The sequence below is a fragment of the Lycorma delicatula genome, chromosome 12 (genome assembly GCF_047948215.1).
Source record: "Lycorma delicatula isolate Av1 chromosome 12, ASM4794821v1, whole genome shotgun sequence".
NCBI classification, from domain to species: domain Eukaryota; kingdom Metazoa; phylum Arthropoda; class Insecta; order Hemiptera; family Fulgoridae; genus Lycorma; species Lycorma delicatula.
In genome coordinates, this window is record NC_134466.1 from 54275271 (window position 1) to 54298894 (window position 23624).

Consider the following 23624-nt stretch of genomic DNA (forward strand, 5'->3'; position numbering starts at 1 on the left):
TTCTTATCTCCAAAATGATGTTTAGTATATACTTAAATTCCAACCTTTTATTTCAGCCTTTTATTACGGATATCATATTGTCACAACCCATTGTAAAAAGCAAAACCATTGTGATATAAATTGATAACGTGATATAAAGTGATATAAATTGAAAACTAAGCGATCCACATCTATTTTATATAAATTGTTAATTCAGTAACTTTCTAAAATGAATGTATAACATACATGCATTGTCTAAAAACATTTTTATTTTTATTTTTTTTTTTGTAAATAAACTGTTGCAGTAATTTAAAATAAGTTACAAACAAAATTTCGTTGTATGACAATTGCGTAAAAAAGTATCTTATTAAAACATTAACTTAATATTATACTAACTTAATTAATAGCATTGTCTATTTAACAGAAATTCCGTTTGAGGTCAGGACCCAAAGATCTGTTGTTATTATGTCCTTGGATTCCACTCAGTGCAATTCCTACACACGACAACAAGGTCAGAGCAAAGTGTAGATGTCAGTTGTATGTTGTAATGGTAAATTTCATAATTATATTATGAAATAAATCTTAAACCTACATCATTTATAAAACGTAGCTATTAAAGCGTAACATTCCTGAAGATTTAAAGTTCAACTTGTCACTCCAAAAATCCTAGTTTTCCAGTTTATTTTAAATCTTCAGTGGTATCCTAGAATGTTAAAAAAAAATCTGATGTGAACATCACATGGCATCTTTGTACGCCTATTAAATTACGATTTCTTCCCTTAATCCGATAACTTAGTACTGATGTGTATCAGCAGGACAAACCAGTTGTTGAAGAGTAAATGATATTAAGTTCAAAAATTGATGCTGCATCTTTTTGATCGTAACAGGGACTGGTCATCTAATGAAAAATACTCTAAGAAAAATCATCTTTGATAAGTGCCAATTAATATCATGAGTTACAACCATAAGAAAGTATAGGCCGATAGTATAAAGTAATGTGTTCTTTCTTTCTTTTTCCTGTTTAGCCTCCGGTAATTACCTTTCAGATAATACTTCAGAGGATGATATGTATGAGTGTAAATGAAGTTTAGTCTCGTACAGTCTCAGTTCGACCATTCCTGAGATGTCTGGGTAATTGAAACCCAACCACCAAAGAACACCGGTATCCACGATCTAGTATTCAAATCCGAGTAAAAATAAGTGACTTTACTAGGATTTGAACGCTGGAATTCTCGACTTCCAAATCAGCTGATTTGGGAAGACGTATTAACCACTAGACCAACACGTTGGATTATAAAGTAATGTGTTCAAAACAAGCATTACTGTCACCATTAATTACACAAAATTATTTCGATTGTACGAAATAAATAAAAAAAAACCACTACTCTTCTATTTCCTACAATCAAAATAATTCTGACAACACAGGTGTAGGATTTTCCCGTCACGCGGCTTTTTTCTAATGCACAGCTTATACATACAATCTAATTTAAAATATTTAAATTATAAATTATTTAAATATAATATTTTTTGTTTTATTTAATTCACTGATTCTAACTTAAGCGTGCGCGCGCATACCGCATTTCATTCGCGCGGATATGACGGTACTAGCGGTCACTTTAAATAATATTCATTTATTTAATTCTACCGCTCTCCTATGACGCCACAATATAGCAGACGACTACAGCAGCTGTACGACAGTGCTACACTAGCGCTCCTTGTGGTGAGAGGAGATACTATTGACGCAGTATATCCACTTAGCCGCTATTTTATTTAGGTAATTTTTGAGGGAGGGTGGTGTGAATTTGCAAATATTGTTATTTTTTAATTGTTAACAAACGTGCCTAAGAAAAATAAGGCTTATATAGGCGAAATCTCGAGATACTGAGGGTAACCTTGCAGTACAGCTTCACGTTTTTACCTTTTAAGTTGAAAATTTAATGGCATTAATGCCCTATGTGTAGAAGTAATCTGACCAAGTTTGGTCAAAATCGGTCCAGTAGTTCTGGAGATATTAGAAGTACATGACCGAACACACACGCGCACGCGTATATACGAACATCCGGAAAATTTCCATCCGGTTTTTTATGTTCCATACGTGTCAAAACGCTATTTTATTTTATTGCTATAACTCTGCTATAGAACTAGACATGAAAGTAAAAACTGCTGTTTTTATCAATTTTTTTTTTTTTTGTTACTTGTGGGTGAACGTACGAAATTTCAACCAGACAGTTTATTATATAAAGCAACGAATTACAACCGTTTAAAACGTGACCTTTTGCTGGAACATTCAATTCTTTAATTTATTTAATTAAAGAATGGCTGACGTACACGTATGCAATTAACTTAGCTCAACTTTGTACTCAATTACATGTATAAATTGAGATTACATGCTCCTCCATTTAACCTAAATAAAAAATACTGCGAAATAAAAAAATATATATTTCTATAACAATATAAAATTATTAAAATATGATTTTACTTCCTTTTACGAAGTTAAGGAAGTATTGTGATAGAGAAAAATTTCAGTTATCAAATTTTAACGCAAATGACCATTTTGACCATTCCTACTAGTTCCGCGTGTAGTCTGTACGTACGTACGTATTTATCTCGCTCGCGTAACTCAAAAAAGATTAGCCGTAGGATATTGAAATTTTGGATTTAGGACTGCTGTAACATCTAGTTGTGCACCTCCCCTTATAATTGTAATCGACTGGACCAAAATTGTCCAAAAAAGCCCAAAATAAAAATAAAAAAAATGTTGGACTTTTTCTTAACTACAATAATAAGCCCCCATTGTGATATTTTCAACGGTATATCATACGTGGTACTTATTTTCATTGGTTCCAGAGTTATAGACAAATAAAATGTTAATTAATTGAATATTTGGATCTTACAAGGGGAAGAAGGTACATCGGTTCGAATCCGACTTCATATACTTATATTTTTTTAAAGTTTTTTTAATTTTTAATTTAAATATGTTCATTTATTAATTTGAATGTAAAAAAAAAGGTTTAACAATAAATAATAGTTCATTTTTAACAATAAAAAAATATATATATGAAAAATATTAGAAGTTACTAATGAAATAAAATTTTATGTAGTCTTCATTTTAAAAAAAAATGTGATTATATAATTTAATAGGTGTATAAGGAAGTCATGTGATGTCCAAATAAGATTTTTTTATTTCACATTAGTAAATTTTTTTGTGACGATTTCTTTATTAGTTATATTTTCAAAATATTTTTTTAACAATTTTTATAATTAAATAATTATTTTAAAAATATTCTAAATAATTTTATAAATGAATCGTGAAATCCACAGTAAATAAATACAACAAACATAAATAATATATTAGTAAACAAATGAATAAACATTAATTACCTATTTTAAAAAAAGATAATAATATCATTTAAATAATATTTTAAAATAAAAGCAAAAAATCCAAATACAAATACATTTTATTTTTTTATTTTCAAGCGCTCGTAAAAAAGATTCACGTGTATGTATACTTGTTTTTAAGATTTATATTTCTGTTTAGAAGTATTTTAAGAACGAGTAGTCAATAGTAGCATAACAAATGTAATTAGATAAACCGAAGTGTTTATTTTTAATTACTACCAATTTTTTTTCTTTTTAAACAAACAGTAGAAAAAAAATAAAATAAAAAAATAGAATTTAAATAAATATATATTTCAAACAATAAAGTGTTATTATCTACACAAGTTTTATATTTACATATTTGCATACTAGATTATTTAGTAGGTATCATTTTGCAAAAACAAAATAACCCTTTTATTCTTCCACATTTCATATACAAACAAACGCAATGTCTGAAAGAAAAGTATTAGTAAAAACAGTAAAATCAGTGTTTTACACTTCACGTTAACTGCAAAAGAAAAAAACATTCAAATTGACGGGAATGAAATCAAAACCTTTTTAAAAAATCTGATGTGGACACCACATGACATCCTTGAACGTGTATTAAATTACATATACACATTTTTTGCTGCACTTTATTTAAATTTATTTCATTTGAAAATGAGATACGATCTTCAAATTCTTTAATAAAGTGGACAGATATACAATTGCGTTGTAGTTGATACCACATACATCACATTTTTGTGGTGTCTGTATCACCATTTTATATTAGTTTTTAAATTAATTTTTTTTCGCGTCGCTCACGTGGTGTTAGTGAGAACGTATCGGATCCGTAACCATGGACACCTCGGTTCGAATCCGACTTAACATATATATATATATATTTTTTTAACTTTCATTTTTCTAATATAAATGTATTGATTTATTAATAATTATTAACCTCTGTAAATATTTTTGTAATTACAATGAAAAGTACATAACTTTGTATTTCACTTATAACGTGGGATTTTTTTTCATGTTTTTTTTTTTTATTGTTATTATTGAATTATTATTTATTGTAAAATTTTTTTAATAATTATTAAAAATCAATATATTTAAATTTAAAAACCAGACACGCTCGCTCTTCGCTACTTGAAGGAAGGACGTCCTTACAGCAGTTTTTCAGCCTCACGTTGCGAAGAACTATATCTTCCTGTCCCTTAAAAAGGGAATAGGATGCGGCGCCCCTTGGTTACGTGCGTCTCCATAGATCGTATACTTACAATCTGAAGTCATAAACGGGACACAGGTTTCCACTCTGTCAGAGACCAATTTAACAATATGACCAAGACGTATAATGAGTACACTCTCATCTACACATACGAGTCTGTCTTGGCCGATGGATGTAGCTTGTCTGTTGTTCTTCCTGACACCGAGATATATTATAAACTTAATGCCTGTTTTCTGTGTTCTTTTGCGAGGCCTTTGCGATTTACTCTGCCTTGAAAGTTATCGATACCCGTAGCGATGACAGCTTCCTACTAATTACAGATTCTAGGAGTAAACTTGAGAGCTTGAGCCGCAAACGTTCTAAATCCATCGTCCAGATTATTCATGATATCCTTTCAAGGATAAATAAGACTGTGGTACTGGTATGAATCCCGGGTCATTGTGGTATCCTCGGGAAAGAACGGACCGATGAGGCTGCCAAGAGAGCTGTAATGGCATCTGAGTACAATCGACATGTGACAGAGACTTCATGAGATCAATTCGTGTAAAATTACGGTCTCAGTGGAATAGATTCTGGCTTCTGAGTTCTCCCACGGTATTACACAACATCCGGGAGAATGTGCTCGAGAAACCTCCATCCCCGAGCAACAGAAGAGACCAAGTCATCTTAACTCGGCTAAGGATTAGATACACCAAGCTTAGCCACTCTCACTTACTTGGCTCTCCTCAGAATATCTGTGAGGCTTGCAAAGAGAAATGGTCTGTGTATCATTTGCTCGTTGATTGCCCAATCTTTGGAACCATCCGACAAAACTAGACCTGGGTTCGGATATGACATTTTTATTAAATCAGAACGAAGGTATAAAACATCTGTTGCGGTTCCTCTCATACAGTGGAATGAAGAATACGATTTAGTGATTTTTGTTTTTTATTTTGTATTTATTGTTGTCACTTGTCTGTGCTTGTTATTTATTGTTTTATATATTACTACATGATAATGTTATTGTAGTCTATAATGACTATAATTGTTGATGCAACTAAATAAAAGCACTAAAAAAAAAGTTAAAATAAATATATGTATATGAAGTCGGATTCGAACCGATGTGCCTTTCCCTAGTAAGCTGGCCTCCTACTTGCCTTTACCTGGGTAATTAAAGAGGCAGTAAAAAGCGCTAAATCAAAAATTAAATTTACAGGTGTAACATCGAATTCTCTTACAATAAAAACTGGTGTAAAACATGGGGAAGGCCTGTCTTCAAATCTGTTCAATTATAAAGTCATTAAAGAATGGAGAGAAATTCTAAAAGAAAGGGGGAAGGGAGAAAGTAAAGACGATTAGATCGAGATGTTTAAAAAATAAATTGTTTTGCCTTTGCTGTTGAACATACAACAATCAAAAATGATTTTAATGTAGCTAAAATATCAACAGAAACCTTTTTGGAAACATCAAGAACAGTAGTTCTTCAAATATCACATGAAAAAAAAAATCTATAATTAACATAAAAAATGTGAGAAATGGACACCTTGTACGCCTATTAAATTACTTGTACACACATTTTTAACTGATACATTTTGTGTACCAATTTGAAAGTGATTGGCGCAAAATTACGACAGTTATCGTGTCCACAAAAGAGTGAAATATAAATAAATGTATATATAAACTTTTGAACTGACGGTGGTTTTGAGGTCTGGAAATGTGAAACAGGAAGATATATCGAAATTTTCCGGAAGTTGAATCATGGTACCCATTACAATAGGTAGCTTTCTTATGAAATCTAACTAAAAAGGAGTGGAGTAATTTTCGCCATTACAATATTTTAATTTTTGTGTAGTGGTCATAGAAATTTGAAATACAATTAAATACAATGAAAATACTTATTAATTTAATATTTCATAATTTAAAATCGATCAGAACTAGGAATATTCAACATTATTTTTAAAATAGTTTTCCCCTCTTATCTGGAAACCCCGTTTACCAAAATAGTTGAAATTTGACTAAATCTATATATATAAAAATGTTAAGTTCGTTTGTGTACGCTTCAAAAACTCAAAATGCTCTGCACCGATTGAGCTCAAATTTTTAGCACTATATATAACCCGCATCAAAGATTGTTTTCATCTATTTTTAATAAATCTTTCTATCAATTTTTAATTTGTACAGTTTTTTAATAAATAAGAGGCTAATAAATCAGATGGAAATGTAAATAAAGGAAAACCAATCAGATCAATGCAAGATGGCCGCTGTCAAACACAACGACCAATCACAAAGAGCCCGTATGGCCGTTGCCAATGTAAACAAAATTACAACTGATTAAGTAACAAATTTCTTTGAACTATATTTAACAGCTAAAACATCTATATTTCATTAAAAAAAAAAAAAAAAAAAAAAAAACACTAAAACAAAAAGAAAAGCCACCAAGTAGGATGACTTAAAGTAAATAAATTAAAACACCCAACTTTCTTATAGCCCAGATAAACTTAAGACTATGCAAACAAAAAATTCGAAATAACCAAACACACAGAAAATAATATCCCTACATAATGACCAAAAATTCCTTTGTTAGGTTATTTTTTTACATATATATGACCAAACAGTCGTTTTTTGGTCATTTAGCGTTCTTTGCTATGTAAAAGCAAAGAACAAAATTCACAAATAGTAACACTGAAACCACACAACTAAGTATTCGTTTTTTTTTGTTTTTTCTAACCTCCGAAACCACCGTTATGCATTGCTTCAGATGATGATATGAATGATTTATAGCGTATGAAAATGCCATGCCTGACCGGGATTCCAACTCGGAACCACTGGATTAAAGTCCGAGACGTTACCACTACCTCCACGGAGGCCGGCAAACATATTCGTTAGGAGCCGAATAAAAACACGACTTATCAATATGGCGTTGTGTGTCAAACCAATTTTATTCGGACTATAATTACTTTTAATACGCGAAACCCTTTCCAATGATTGAACATTAACTTAAACCTCTTCAAAAATTATTCCTTTTGAACTAAGCCACATTTTGATATCATTGTTTTTCTATAACACGGCTGGAATTCTTTTCGTTTAATGATAAGAAGCGTTGTCGAAGACAGTAACTGAATTATCTTCCAAAGGACATAATACACCACTAAACTATTTCTAAATAATTCAAATTCGTGTCATTTTTTTACGAATCGCGTCTTTTTCTCAATTGACCTGCGGGGTTTTGTTTTCTTTGGAGACCGTAATTCATTAGTAGATTCATACTCGAGAAACACGTTTTACACTGGAGCAGCACAACTTCTACTTACGTTAACAGTTTATTAACATCTGAAATCAACGCCGTTTGATTATTCTGTAATTTGTAAGCATTACTCTGCTTTTGTAAGCATTTAAAATGATGTGTTTTTTCGCACGACTTAAGGGCTTTTTTTCGCAGCCCACAAATCTTCATATATAAAAATGTTAAGTTCGTTTGTGTACGCTTCAAAAACTCAAAATGTTCTGCACCGATTGAGCTCAAATTTTAGCACGATATATAACCCGCATCAAAGATTGTTTTTATTTATTTTTCGCATCAGTCACATACCCGCGACCGCGAGAAAACAGTTTTTTTAACGGTCAGCTGTGTACCAGTGACCGCGCCATCTGCCGGAAGCGAGGGGAATACTCGCTATACTAGCTAACGACAACCGCAGTCACATGTGAAACAATACCTGTTCCCAATTACATTGTTTATTAACAACAAAAAAAAAAAACGTATCCACTTGCATCTGATTCAGATAATTATACAATCTGAATTAAATATTCACTTTAATCGAGGTACTTTTGTGTGATCGTGTCGTGATTGAGCTGCGCCTTTCACCAAGCTCTGAATTTATTAGAAAACGACCAACAGTGGGATATATGTATTAATGACGCGTGCAACACTGCACATCCAAACCAAATTCGCGCATTATTCGCAATTATATTGACCGCTTGCTTCCCTTCATCTCCAACAGAGTTATGGGAAAGATATCGATCGCATATGGCTGAGGATATTTTGCATAGAATACGCCTAGAAAATACCAATATGACGTGGAATTTACAACGAAGCATTGATAAATATTGAAGATAAGTGCTTAGCTATTGCAAATAAAGTTCTTAGTCAATTGGGAATGCCAGCACCCACCCGAGCTACGATTGCTTCATTTGATGTGGATTTACGCCGTGAACAGAGTTACAACATTGGTGATCTTCAGTCATATGTCCGATCAAACATTCCCAAATTAACGCGTAAACAGAAAGGCATTTATGATCGCATAATGCAAATGATAAATGACGGAGTTGGGGGGACTTTCTTCTTGGATGCGCCAGGAGGAACTGGGAAAACATTCCTCATTAGATTGATTCTAGCAACGGTTCGATCAAAAAATGACAATTATCCTGTGGTGGAATATTAATCAGCCAAAACTCTGCAACGGCACGCGACTTGCAGTTAAGAAACTGATGAATAACGTAGTGGAAGCAACGATTTTAACGGGGCCTTTCAAAGGTGAAGATGTCCTCATTCCTCGAATACCCATAATCCCGACCGATACACCATTTCAATTTAAAAGATTGCAATTCCCAATTCGATTGGCATTTGCAATCACAATCAATAAAGCTCAAGTTCAATCTTTAGAATTGTGTGGTTTATATTTAGATGCGGATTGCTTCTCACATGGGCAACTGTATGTTGCGTGTTCCCGAGTCGGCAAACCAGATAGCCTTTATATCTACGCAGACAGTGGAAAAACAAAAAATATTGTATATCCACAAGTATTGCAAAATTAAATTTCTATGAAACGTATGCTTTGTTTTGTTTCTCATTTCTCATCCATGCAACCACAATGTGCCACAGCGAAGCGTGGCGGGTAGAGCTAGTATTTTATATTTCCACAAGAATTATCGTAATTGATTTCAGTGTTATTCTCTGTACTTCCTAATATTATCTCTCTAACATTGTAATTGACGCGTTTCGGAGTACCTCCATTATCATAATTATTGATTGCTAAAATCAGTTTTCAGGATGGAGGTATTCAGAAACGCATCAACTACAAAAGTTAGAGTGAAAATAGTAGGAAAGACACAGAATAATCCCAAACCAATTAATTGTATATACAGTGTACTAGGTCGATTATAGAGTCATGAATAGGGGACGCGTAAGAAAATCTATTAAGCAAAAATAAAAATCTTTGTGACTATTTAATATTTCGTAATATATATATTCAATTAAAAGAATTTTTTTTTCGTTTATAAAATTGCATTTGAAACTCTGTAGTTCATTTCTATCAATCGTATATGATAATCGATTAAGAGGAATTGTTGAACCTTTAAAATATCTAATCTATTTAATTATTAAAAAAAAAAAAAAGTTCGGATGGTATTTTAAAAATTTTTTACTCGTCAGTCCGATATATTCCAACCACCATATCTTCTTCCTCATTTAGTATAGAAAAAGGGATATTTATTTACAAATATTGATAGCCTGATGACTAAACAGGTTGATTTATAATTATTTATTCGAAGCATAATTCTTGGATAAGTTACGACTGCAGATGGGTCATACCATATTAATTATTATTGCACAACTATATAATATTACATCGTATAAGGACTAAGTACTTTCCCCTAGTAATATAGCATAATAATATTTAATTATATCGATGATATTATTTGTAATCTGTACTTTATGAAAAAGTAGACGGCTCGAATATTTATCCGATGAGTACTTCTAATTAGTGAAATGAAATCTACTGAACTTGGATAACTTTCTATCGGATAATACGAAGTGTGGACAGGATTTGCAGACCGCATTTGATCGTACGACTTATTACAGTAAAACCTTAAACAAAGGGTAAATCACAAGCTAACCGCGGTGGAACCGCTACACGTTTCATACAAGAACGAGAATTCATCCCAGAAAAGCTTTGTCCAAAAGTAACTTATCCCAAAATCCTTCAGCGATCAAGATATTTTAAGCGATTATGGTACTAGTAGATTACTTATCGATTATTTTACGTTTAACACTTAAATATATATCCAAACAAAAATATCTTTCTAGCCAAAAAATAAAAAATCCCTTTCGACACGCCGGAAGACGGAGGTAGATTTCACCGGTGCTAAGTAGAAATACGGTGTTATACTGAGTAAATTTGAAGTTTAAATTTTTTTTATTCCCTACATAGCACCGTTGAAATATACCTTCGCCTTCCGGCGTACGAAAGGTATTATATTTTTTTTTGTTTCCGAGTTATAAGCGACTGTTTATTACTTTTTACCTATCTAAATAATCTAACTAACTACGAGACATATTTCGTAACTTTTTATTATTTTTTTTCTTCAGTCATTTGACTGGTTTGATGCAGCTCTCCAAGATTCCCTATCTAGTGCTAGTCGTTTCATTTCAGTATACCCCCTACATCCTACATCCCTAACAATTTGTTTTACATATTCCAAACGTGGCCTGCATACACAATTTTTTCCTTTTACCTGTCCTTCCAATATTAAAAATCTACCTATCCTTCCACTATTCCAGGATGCCTATATATATGGCCTATAAGTTCTTCGTTTAGCTATATTTTTCCAAATGCTTCTTTCTTCATCTATTTGCTGTAATACCTCTTCATTTGTCACTTTATTCATCCATCTGATTTTTAACATTCTCCTATAGCACCGCATTTCAAAAGCTTCTAATCTTTTCTTCTCAGATACTCCGATTGTCCAAGTTTCACTTCCATATAAAGCGACACTCCAAACATATACTTTCAAAAATCTTTTCCTGACGTTTAAATTAATTTTTGATGTAAACAAATATTTCTGATTGAAGACTCGTTTCGCGTGTGCTATTCAGCATTTTATTTCGCTCCTGATTCGTCCATCTTTAGTAATTCTACTTCCCAAATAACAAAATTCTTCTACCTCCATAATCTTTTCTCCTCCTATTTTCACATTCAGTGGTCCATCTTTATTATTTCTACTACATTTCATTACTTTTGTTTAGTACTTGTTTATTTTCATACGATACTTCTTGCGTAGGACTTCATCCATGCCATTCATTGTTTCTTCTAAATTCTTTTTACTCTCGGCTAGAATTACTATATCATCAGCAAATCGTAGCATCTTTATCTTTCCACCTTGTTCTGTTACTCCGAATCTAAATTGTTCTTTAACATTCTAACGTTCTTTAACAAGTAACGGGGATAGGGAACATCCTTGTCGGACTCCCTTTCTTATTACGGCTTCTTTCTTATGTTCTTCAATGATTACTGTTATTATTGGTTCCTGTAAATGCTAGCAATCGTTCTTCTATCTCTGTATTTGAATCCTAATTTTTTTAAACTGCTGAACATTTTATTCCAGTCTGCGTTATCGAATGCCTTTTCTAGGTCTATAAATGCCAAGTATGATGGTTTGTTTTTTTTAATCTTCCTTCTACTAAGTTTTTATTAAGCTTCATTAATTTTTAATATTACTTTTAAATCTGCAAAAATTAACTTTTTCATTTGCAGTTAATTGATAAATGTGTTTAATATAAATAAATATAAACGTAACCTATGATAAGAAAATATAGACTTTTTTATGTTTAACCTCTGGGTCCGCAATTATTCCTGCAGAGGATGAGATGGATGTTTTGTAGCACGTGTGAAAAATGCCATGCCTGACCGGGATTTGAATCCAGGATCTCCGGGTGAAAGTCCGAGACGCTACCACTCGCGCTACGGAAGCCGGCTATGAAAATATAGACTATATTAACTTAGGTCCTTAGATTTCAATCTTTCTTTTTTTTTAATTTTTCACTACTTACAACACAATAATGAAAAATTTTAATGAATAAAATCCAAAATAAGGCATCTAATTTATGGAATTCTGATGAATTAGTAACGATACAAAAGTAAAAGACCATAAATTTTAAGCTAATATTATCAAAATAACTATTTATGGAAATTCATTAAAAAAAAAAACCTTTAACTATCGTATACACTCATAATAGATTAGTTAAAGAAACTTCCTAGTTCTGATAATTCTTAAGACATTTAGAGAAACATAAGATTTTTCTTAATGAGACGTAAGGAGATCTTTTCCGTTTGTTTTCCTTTTAAAGTCGTAACATTTTGTTTTTCTCTCTTTTTGTCTTATCTCTGATTTTCTAGATTTATTTATCTGTTTATCCATTGTACGATATCTTTTCGTTTAACTATACTAAACTTTTACTATTACCCTTTGAGATGTTTACCGATAAGTTTGAAATTTAAAAATTCGCTTCATAATAGCAATAAAAATATTATTTATTTTATTATTACAGTTTTCCTTTTCCATCTTTATTAATTTTTTAGCTTAATTCAAGTTTACACTCGAATGCAATGTTAAATAAATCCAATAACAATTAATTATTATCAATTTATCTTTAGACATTGAATTTGTTAAAATAATAGTTATATTTAAGTAAGGAATAGTTCAGTTTTTAAAATTTGAGTGTTTCATGATAAAATTTAGGTAAATGAAAATAAGTTTAGTAATGAAAAAAATATGTAAAAAAGTTTTTAAAACACCACTCTTAAATTAAACTCACTAAAAGGTAAAAAAAAATGTTAAGACGGTATCTCAGAATGGTTTTGACAACAAGCTTTGATGGTGATATGTAAGATTATGTGAGTCATAGCTTAAAATTAAAAATTTAATGTTTTTGCCAATTATTCATATGCGTGATGAATGATCTGTAATAGAAAATGGTCCTGGACTGTAATAGAAAATTAAAAAAAAAAGTAATAAACTATGAAATAAAGCTTTGTTTCAATAGTGAATATATTTTTATTAATCTTTGTTTTTACTCGGTTTTTTAATTCTCTTTTTTGCAATTTGTGTGGCATAAAACATGTCTAAATTTAGGCCTGTGTTAAACTAATTATAAAATTAACTTCTGAAAAGACTGATGGAAACACATTTTATTAGTCAAGTATGAACTATTATATAATGACCTGCAACCACGGTTGTCGTAGTAAAAAGGTAATGAATGATGGTCTATCGCCGTAAACTAAATGGATCTACAAAAAAGCTGACAACACAGTTGTACGACTTTGTCGTCACAGGAAAGTCCTACAACTATGGATTGTTCCTGATGCACGGCTTACACATACAACTTAAATTATTTCTCATTTTATTTAAATATAATATTTTTTTCGTTTATATAATTCAATGATTCTAAATAAACCGCGCGCGCATATCATATTTAATTCGCGCGGGTGTGGCGGTACTAGCGGCGACGGTCGGCATTAAATTTTTCCGGATCCGGCGATGTCATGCCCTGCGGAGGTCGCTCACCCAGTAGATCGGGACTCGGTCTTTTCTTAGTGTCATGCCTCAAACCAATTCCCCTCCAAGAAGGGGATCTAGCCGGGTCTTCGGTCTTTTCAATTTTCCCCGAACTCAAGAGGTCTCCGGTCAATCATCGAGAGCGGCCCACCTCAGCGAACCGCCCTCTCATGAGCAGGGCTGCCCTTGTTTGTAGCCCTGCTCATTTCATTATCTCCAGTATCTGTCCCCATCCCACTCTCTACGGTCCCTCTGGTTATTCTGGTTACGATAGAGGCTACGTTATCCCATTCATGTTTTCCTTTTAACATGTACTGCAGCGTGTTTTCCGGATGCAATGACTTATCCCAAATGAGTGCCTAATCTCGTCCCATCTATTACATCTGTATATCGAGTGCTCTATCGAGTCAATTTCTTTACAGTATCGGCAGTCTGGGATCATCCACCTACCAAAACGATGTAGATAGGCTCCAAACTCATCGTGTCCAGTTAACAGTTGTGTGAGATGGATGCTCACCTCTCCGTACCCCGTGTTTCTCTATATGACTTGGAGAATTATCCTTTTGGTCCAGTAACTGAACTAATTAATTTCACTACTTACATAGAATAAAGTTCGCTTGTACGGTCGGCAGGCTGATGTAACCGCAACTCTTAACGCACCAGGTACCGAGTCAACAAGGCGATCGAGTTCAAAACCTAACCAGACCGAGTTTATAAATTAAATATTATTCATTTATTTAATTCTATCGCTCACCTGTGTTGTCATAACATATCAGACGACAACTACAGCATTTTTTTGGGATGGGGGTGCAATTTTGTAAAACTCTTATTAGCAAATATTGTTATTTTTCAATTTTTAACAAATGTGCTTAAGAAAAATATGACCTTAATTAGGAAAAATATCGAGATACTGAGGGTTCTACAACCTTACCCAATTGACCTTTTTGGTTGAAAGTTTTATGACATCAATGCCCCCATATATAGAAGTAATCTGACCATGTTTGGTGAAAATCGGACCAGTAGTTCTGGAGATATAAGGTGATTTAGAGTCCAACACTGAACACGCGCGCGCGAACATCAACATCCAAAAACTTTCCATCCGGTAAAATATTCAAAAATCTTAACTAGAATTTTATACAGAAGAATTGAGAGGAGAGTGGAAGAAGTGTTAGGAGAAGACCAATTTGGTTTCAAGAAAAGTATAGGGACAAGGGAAGCAATTTTAGGCCTCAGATTAATAGTAGAAGGAAGATTAAAGAAAAACAAACCAACATACTTGGCGTTTATAGACCTAGAAAAGGCTTTCGATAACGTAGACTGGAATAAAATGTTCAGCATTTTAAAAAAATTAGGGTTCAAATACAGAGATAGAAGAACAATTGCTAACATGTACAGGAACCAAACAGCAACAATAACAATTGAAGAACATAAGAAAGAAGCCCTAATAAGAAAGGGAGTCCGACAAGGATGTTCCCTATCGCCGTTACTTTTTAATCTTTACATGGAACTAGCAGTTAATGATGTGAAAGAACAATTTAGATTCGGAGTAACAGTACAAGGTGAAAAGATAAAGATGCTACGATTTGCTGATGATATAGTAATTCTAGCCGAGAGTAAGAAGGATTTAGAAGAAACAATGAACGGCATAGATGAAGTCCTACGCAAAAACTATCGCATGAAAATAAACAAGAACAAAACAAAAGTAATGAAATGTAGTAGAAATAACAAAGATGGACTACTGAATGTGAAAATAGGAGGAGAAAAGATTATGGAGGTAGAAGAATTTTGTTATTTGGGAAGTAAAATTACTAAAGATGGACGAAGCAGGAGCGATACAAGATGCCGAATAGCACAAGCTAAACGAGCCTTCAGTAAGAAATATAATTTGTTTACATCAAAAATTAATTTAAACACCGGGAGAAAATTTTTGAAAGTTTGGAAGTTTGAAAGTTTTGTCGCTTTGTATGGAAGTGAAGCTTGGAGAATCGGAGTATCTGAGAAGAAAAGATTAGAAGCTTTTAAAATGCGGTGCTATAGGAGAATGTTAAAAATCAGATGGGTGGATAAAGTGACAAATGAAGAGGTATTGCGGCAAATAGATGAAGAAAGTAGCATTTGGAAAAATATAGTTAAAAGAAGAGACAGACTTATAGGCCACATACTAAGGCATCCTGGAATAGTCGCTTTAATATTGGAAGGACAGGTAGAAGGAAAAAATTGTGTAGGCAGGCCACGTTTGGAGTATGTAAAACAAATTGTTGGGGATGTAGGATGTAGAGGGTATACTGAAATGAAACGACTAGCACTAGATAGGGAATCTTGGAGAGCTGCATCAAACCAGTCAAATGACTGAAGACAAAAAAAAAAAAAATCGATGTCAAAACGTTAAGATCCGGTAAAAAGCGCATATGCTCAAATTGGACCGGTTACAATACTTACCCTTCTACAGATATAACTGCTATAGTGCTATCTAGCCAGGAAAGGAAAGAAATAATGAAATTAAACAGAAATTTTTGTTTAAAGATTTTACGTGATCTTGCACTTCATAAACGAAGATCAACATTATTTCAAGAACAGATTACAGATTTTTTTTAAATAATTTTTAAATGTATATTTTGATTGTCTGTTTTCACTAACTTTTATTCTATTTAACGAATTGTAATTTTTTCGACTTTTTGTTATTTTTAAGAAATTATTTTTTGTATAATACAAAATAACTTAAACCAATTTCTCTTCAATACTTTTTTGTAAATTATTTGGTGTAAATTTTTTAAATGACATTTTTTATAAAACAGTAGGATAGTAGATTTTAATTTTTTCAGATTTTTTTGTAAATTCTGATGTTTTATTAACAAATTTCTACTCGCTAGATTTTTGTAATTTATTACTATAAATATTTTTTTTTTTTAACATTGTACGTTTTTCGTATTTATAATTTTACTAAAAAAATTTATTTTCTTATATTTTGATCTTTTTATTAAGCGTGATTAAACATTAAAATAATATGACTACGTATAATATATTTTTTTTTTTTGCAATTATCCGGAATCGGCCTTTGAAATAAAATATATCCGGATAATCAGCTTTCTAAAGCACCATTATTTTTTATTTGAAGACGCATATCCATCTTATTTATTATTCCACTTTCGTTAACATTTATTTTCAATGCGCTAAATTATGCTGGGTACTTTCTGTTACGACGTCATCACGGTATTGCGCACTCTAAGCCCGTGCATAATAATTTTTACTCAAGGTCATGTAGGAGTGTTATTGTTGATTAACGTATTTCAAATTCATGTGATAAAAACATATAATTTGTTAAACATGCTCGAAAAATCCGACGGTTTATAATCTCGGTTAACGAGTTAAAAATAAACTTTTAAAACTCCAACTTTTTTTTATTAAACTCTTTCGGTATAAAAATTAATAAATAAAAAAAAATGAAATCCCCAAATATTTCTATAAAAAATTTGTTATTATTTCTTTTGATTTTTTTAAATACTGCATTTTATTGGTATTTAAAGTAGAAATTTACTTTAAATAGAAAAGTAAAATCTTTAGAAGAGCAAGTATAAAATTCACTAAGAATTGAATAAAAATCTTTTATCATCTTTAGAAAATAACTATCAGTTTTATGATATTGAACAAAACATCAAGGTAAAGATAATATCCGAACTTGAAATGAAATAATTTAGTTAATATACTTTTGTTTTAATTATTGTAAAGATTTATTTTAATTATTACGACCCGGGGACTTGTTTTTTTTAATCGACAAAAATCGAATTAATGATCATCATAAAATAAAAAATGCTGCTAAAATAATATTGGAAGTTGATCAAAATAGGATCCTACAATTATGGGCAATAATACGATAAATCGGTTTATTGCAGTTTTTTGTTAAAAGATATCCTACAAAGAATTTTATCTAAATAAATAAAAATATAAATGTTAATTTATTCAAAATCTTAAATCTCCGAAATTTCTTCACCGATGATTTAAAATTTGGACATAACGTTGCATTCGAATACGCGCGTGTTTTTATATACCTAAGATGTCACACCTGTGACAGGTAATTTACTTTTAAAAACAGCGCTACCTGTTGGTCGTAAAAACAACACGCGCCATACTAAATATTTTACGATTCCATTTCAATGTTTCCGATATGTGTGTCCACTGTAGACTATACTGGACCGATTAACGCGTGGACTACTGAACCGATTAACGTGGATTAACTGACCGATTTTCCGTGGGGAAAAGGGGAGAAAGAGAAAAAGGATAAATCGAAAAAGGTAAAAAGGGACGAAAGGGAAAATGGGAAAAAGGAAAAAGGGGGAAACGTGAAAAAGTAAACGGAAAGGGGAAAAGAAAAAACGAAGGGGGAAAGAGGAAGGGGGATACACATGGTAAGAGGGAATGGGAAAAGGGAATATGTAACAATGATAATGGGGGAAAGGGTAAAGAGGTAAAAAGGAAACGTTAAATTTTGTGAAGTTCCTTAATGTTCATTTTGTTGATATTTTTTTTTAATTTTCAATTGTATTCATTTAATCTATATAAACGTATACTGAAATCTAGTAATAGCGAAGCATTGCGGTTCTCCTATTTCTTAATAAAATTAATAGCTGGCAAAGTAAAGTATGACATGACTTTCCCCGGTTATGTCGGTCAAGTCATGATTATTGAAACACGATTTAAGCACCAAAATTACAAAATTTCGAATAAATCTGTTTTTAATTTTAGGGAGTTTCCTTAATCTGTGAGGAAAATTTAGGAAAAATTTATTTATAAAGAAATGATCAACTAACAGAAAAATTTATTTAAAAGAATTGTTTAAAAATATTGAAAAAATAAATTAGTTTTATGAAATTAATGAAGAACAATGCTTTTCATTTTGGGTCAGGAGTATAATATAATAACCAAAGATACTTTAATGTTAATATCCATTTAGGTCATGAAGAAAAATACAAAAAAAATAATAAAAATTAAAATATTTAAAACCAAAAGACAGAATATATATTTTTTAGAGCTGAAAATTTTTTTTTGTCTTCAGTCATTTGACTGGTTTGATGCAGCTCTCCAAGATTCCCTATCTAGTGCTAGTCGTTTCATTTCAGTATACCCTCTACATCCTACATCCCTAACAATTTGTTTTACATATTCCAAACGTGGCCTGCCTACACAATTTTTCCCTTCTACCTGTCCTTCCAAAATTAAAGCGACTATTCCAGGATGCCTTAGTATGTGGCCTATAAGTCTGTCTCTTCTTTTAACTATATTTTTCCAAATGCTTCTTTCTTCATCTATTTGCCGCAATACCTCCTCATTTGTCACTTTATCCGCCCATCTGATTTTTAACATTCTCCTATAGCACCACATTTCAAAAGCTTCTAACCTTTTCTTCTCAGATACTCCGATCGTCCAAGTTTCACTTCCATATGAAGCGACACTCCAAACATACACTTTCAAAAATCTTTTCCTGACATTTAAATTAATTTCTGATGTAAACAACTTATATTTCTTACTGAAGGCTCGTTTAGCTTGTGCTATTTGGCATTTTATATCGCTCCTGCTTCGTCCATCTTTAGTAATTCTACTTCCCAAATAACAAAATTCTTCTACCTCCATAATCTTTTCTCCTCCTATTTTCACATTCAGTGGTCCATCTTTGTTATAGAGGTGAAAATATTTTAGACATTTTCAAAAAATATTCAAATAGATTAAGCTTGTCAAATTTGATTAAGCAAAGTTTACTCTAAATTTAACACCCCTTTCAATAGAGACTAAAATAAGAAAAAAATTATCAAAAAACTTTTCTACATTTTAGTTTCGGGGTCTAGCCCACCGGGCTGGTCTAGTGGTTAAATTGTCATTGCAAAATAAGTGATTTCGAAGTCGAGAGTTCTAAGGTTCAAATCCTAGTAAAGGCAGTTACTTTTATACGGATTTGAATACTAGATCGTGGATACCGGTGTTCTTTAGTGGTTGGATTTCAGTGAACCACACATCTCAGGAATGGTCGACCTGAGACTGTACAAGACTACACTTCATTTACATTCATACATATCATCCTCTGAAGTAATTACCTTATGGTGGTTCCGGATGCTAAACAGAAAAAGAAAAAAATAGTTTCCGAGGTCTATAATTTAAACAAATTGTAGACATTTCTTGATAAATGTGTATATGAAGTACAAATTTTCAAAATATATTTGAAAAATATTTGAACCGTTAAGCCCAGGTCGCGCCAGTTTGGCGCAGTCCTGTTTTGATCTAAAACGGTTCCGAGAGCTCGTCTCTGAAATTTACCTTCGATATAATGTTTTTAAGAGTCAGTTTTATCATATTTATTAATTTGGTATATAGTCCGAGGTGTTTTAAACTTTTTAGTAGGGGTTCTGTATGAATGCAGTTATAAGCTTCCTTGAAATCTACAAATGTTACCACCACGTCTCTCTTATCCTTTTCTTTTCAATTTCCTGTTTTTTTGTTTGTTTTTTGTTTCTTTTCCTATGATAATCCATTATTAGCTTGAGACTCATGATCTAGTTTGGACAGCTTCTCTTTGTTTTTTTTCTTTTTCCTGTTTAGCCTCCGGTAATTACCTTTCAGATAATATTTCAGAGGATAAATGATGATATGTACGAATGTAAATGAAGTGTAGTGATGTACAGTTTCAGTTCGACCATTCCTGAGATGTGTGGTTAATTGAAACCCAACCACCAAAGAACACCGGTATTCACGATCTAGTATTCAAATCCGTGTAAAAATAATTGACTTTACTAGAACTTGAAGGCTGGAACTCTCTCGATTTCCGAATCAACTGATTTGGGAAGACGCGTTCACCACTAGACCAATCCGGTAGGTTTTAGACAGCTCCTCTAGGGTCTGAAATCTCCCTGGTATTCTCCTAGTTCCTTCTCGAGTTGTGAACCGATCCTGTTGAGGATGATTCTTGAAAGCATTTTGTATGTTGTGTCTAAAAGTGAGATTCCCCTGCAATTGTTAGGGTCTGTTTTATCCCTTTTTTTCTGTAGCAGATGAAAGAGGGCTGTCGTCCAGTGTTCTGATGGTAATAATTTGCGGTATTAATGCTATTTTACTTTTTTAAACAAATTATTAAGTATAATAAATAATTTCAGATTATTTATTATACATTTCAACTTCGACTTACATAGTAGATTATGTAATAAGGTATAAATATTACAATAAACGCATTAATATCAAATAAATTAAAAAAATGTTAAATTTGATATTTATATTGTAATAGGATTTTTATTACTGTTTTTATTTTTTTTTTTTTTGTAATAAGGTAATGTCGTTCCATCATTTGCTAGAAATTTACTTCTTTTTTTGCTGTTGTCGGCATAAGATAAATAAGTTTCTTCTCGTAAGGTAAGGTGCAGAATTTAATATACAACATAATAGAAAAGCTTGTCTTAGAAGAGTTATATTATAAACCGCTCGATCGAAAAATTCGATTTTTTTTTATATCGAACCTTTCACTTTACAAAGTTATTTTTTCTCAATTAAAATTCGTTTGAAGTAAACTTGTACAAATTATGAAAAATTTTATTTAAAAGATAATCTATAATTTTGCATGTTTTCTGTCTGTAATATTTCAAAATTCTGTGACCTCATTAAGATAATACATAAAATAAAAATTAATTTGAAATAAATTTTATCTGTCGATCTTCAATAAGTATTTTCAATAAGACAACCGCCTAAAAAAACCAGAAAACCTAATCTGTCACTTATTGAAAATGAAATTTGTTTCACTCTGAATTTATTAATTGAAACATACGTGTCCGATCTTTAATAAATTTCAAAAAATTCTTAGTTCATTAATCCTGTGATATATTCGGACAATTTTCATCCTAATTCGGAGTTGATCATTGTATAGTTTATTTGTTTTTTGTTGCAATCATTTAATCGCTCTTTGGTTAGATATAATTCTTCTGATCTCAATTTGTGTACAAGTTCTCTAGTTTCAGCAATTGTGTAAGTGTCCATTTGATTTAAGAATTTTTTTTTGTCCCAATCCCCAGAGCCGGACATATATTCAAACAGAAACTCAGCTCTGGAGGGTGCCATTGCCTCAAACCACCTGGGTCCGGCTATGCAGTTCCCAAGGCACCACCCAGACAGCCGGAACTCGGTCTTTTCTTGCCATGCCTCAAATAAGAAGACCCTCCGAGGGGGTACCCTCACCGGTACTCCGATCTTTACGTTGCCTTGCCTCAAAAGGGGAACCCCTGAAGGGATTCCCCACCGGGACTACGGTCTTAATTTTTTCCCCGGTGGCTCCGGAAGGAGTCCCCGCCCGATCATCAAAAGTAAGATTCCGGAGCATCCCACCCCTCTCGGACGGGGCTGTCCCAGACCGGAACCGCATAGTATCCAAGTGCAGCAGCAGCAGCAGATCTTCATGCGCATGGGTAATTTTGCAACCCCGGCCTCCAGGGGCGTGACCATGCACATTACAGGAAGTACATCTGGCATCTCGGCGACAGTCCTTCCTGATGTGGCCAGCCTCCCCACAATTAAAATAGTGGCCGGTACGGTCCGGGTCACAACACGTTTTTGCCCTGTGTTCCGGATGCCAGCAACGGTCCTCCAGGGATCGCCGCACTACTCTGCAGGCAACCCATCCTATACGCACCTGACCATCAGCCAACAACTGGCCGGCGAGGATGGGTGATACAGCCACCGTCAACACTTTTGTCGCTCCATAGGCCGGCCGCATAGACAAAACGTCGAGCATCACCGCCTTCCCAGTCACCCGACGAAGGTCTGTTGTAAATTCCTCTTGAGAAGTGAGTGCATCCACATCCTTCATCAGGATGTGGACTAGCCGACCACCCGTCCCTGCCAGTGCCGTTGTAACGCCCTCAACTCTCGCCGAAATTTCTCTTTTATTAAATAATTAGAGAATCGTATCTCACTTTCAAATGAAATGAAATGCAGCAAAAAATGTGTATATATAATTTAATAAGCGTACAAGGAAATCATGTGGTGTCTACAATAGATTTTTTCAAAACACAATTATAAATAAGTGGATTAAAAAAAATCCCCTGACGTAGCTCTACGAAATCGTTTCGTTTGAAGTTTGAAAAAATGAAGGTTGTTTAATATTCTATTTTAGTCTATTCCAGGGTGAGATATCCTATTATAGTAAGGGATTGAGAAGAAAAACGCACAGAAAGCATGACAGAAACATGGAAAAATATTTTTGTATTTCAAATTTAATTAACCTCAGTTTTATATTCAAAGAGAGTGTTAATGCATTAAAATAATATCATCCGCAAGCGGAAAATGGAAGGAATTTTTTTTTTCTTTTATTAACTTAATTCTTTTGGTTGTACTGCAGTTGCTTACTTTTATTTCACAGTACCACAATATCTTTTATCTCTATTGTTACACTTTCTATGTTCTGATTTGTGCCATTCGAAATATACCAATTATATGTGTTGGTACTGTTTTGTCACCCGCAGCCTTTTGTTCTGTATTCTGTATTCAACAGGGTCGATTTTTTACGCGGTAGTGGATTGTCATGCGCCTCTTTTGTTTTCTATTTTTTTTTTTCATTCTTTTTAGAAAGCTTTTATCTGAATAAAGTAAAAAAAAAAAAAAATCATAATAAAACCAAGTGACACGAGACAAAAATTTTTGAATAAATTCTGTAATATTTATAATCAATACAGTAAAAAAAAATATATATATATCTCTGTGATAAAACATTTCATTCATT